This window comes from Tenrec ecaudatus, chromosome 6 (assembly GCF_050624435.1).
Source record: "Tenrec ecaudatus isolate mTenEca1 chromosome 6, mTenEca1.hap1, whole genome shotgun sequence".
NCBI lineage: Eukaryota > Metazoa > Chordata > Mammalia > Afrosoricida > Tenrecidae > Tenrec > Tenrec ecaudatus.
In genome coordinates this window covers 719,925-720,559 of record NC_134535.1, presented here as the reverse complement: position 1 = coordinate 720,559, position 635 = coordinate 719,925, and the positions used below count along the sequence as shown (strand labels likewise).

General features: G+C 30.6%; 1 non-coding gene across 1 annotated transcript; it reads right to left on the bottom strand.

Annotated features, from left to right (window-relative positions):
- Positions 1–292: 292 nt before the first annotated feature.
- On the bottom strand, positions 293–399 carry LOC142452026 (U6 spliceosomal RNA). Its single transcript, XR_012785092.1, has one exon. It is a non-coding gene; the product is annotated as a U6 spliceosomal RNA (small nuclear RNA).
- Positions 400–635: the final 236 nt, after the last annotated feature.

The following is a 635-nucleotide window of genomic DNA, read 5'->3' as shown; positions in this document are numbered from 1 at the left end:
GATATAGTATGATCTAACTTGTATGAAATATCTAAAATGGGCAAATGTGTAGAGGTCAAAGTTCATTAATGGTGTCACTCAGTTATCTACAATAACAACATTAAGTTGGTAAATGCTATGATAAATATATATACATAATGTGATATGATATGTTATATAATAAGTTATTATATTTTGAGTATAATATAAATGTAATATATGAAATCTATAATTATATAAAATTAAAATAATTCTATGACAACTATAATATGGTACATAATCTCATGTGCTTATCTCAGTTTTTTGTTTTTTTAAAAATATGGAACGCTTCACGAATTTGCGTGTCATCCTTGCGCAGGGGCCATGCTAATATTCTCTGTATCGTTCCAATTTTAGTATATGTGCTGCCGAAGCGAGCACATCTCAGTTTTATATAATGCTATTTTATATATGTATAAAACTTATATGAAATTTTAATAGTTGGCACCATCAGCTTTCTTCACCACATTTGCTGATGTATCCATTTTGTCTTCAGCTTTCATGCTAGGAAGGTAAGTATCATACATTGCTACATGTTTAGAACAAGCTGCTCTTGCACTGAGGTAAGATTTAAGTAGAGGACTGAAGTCCATCTGCTCCCTTGCTGACATAGACAA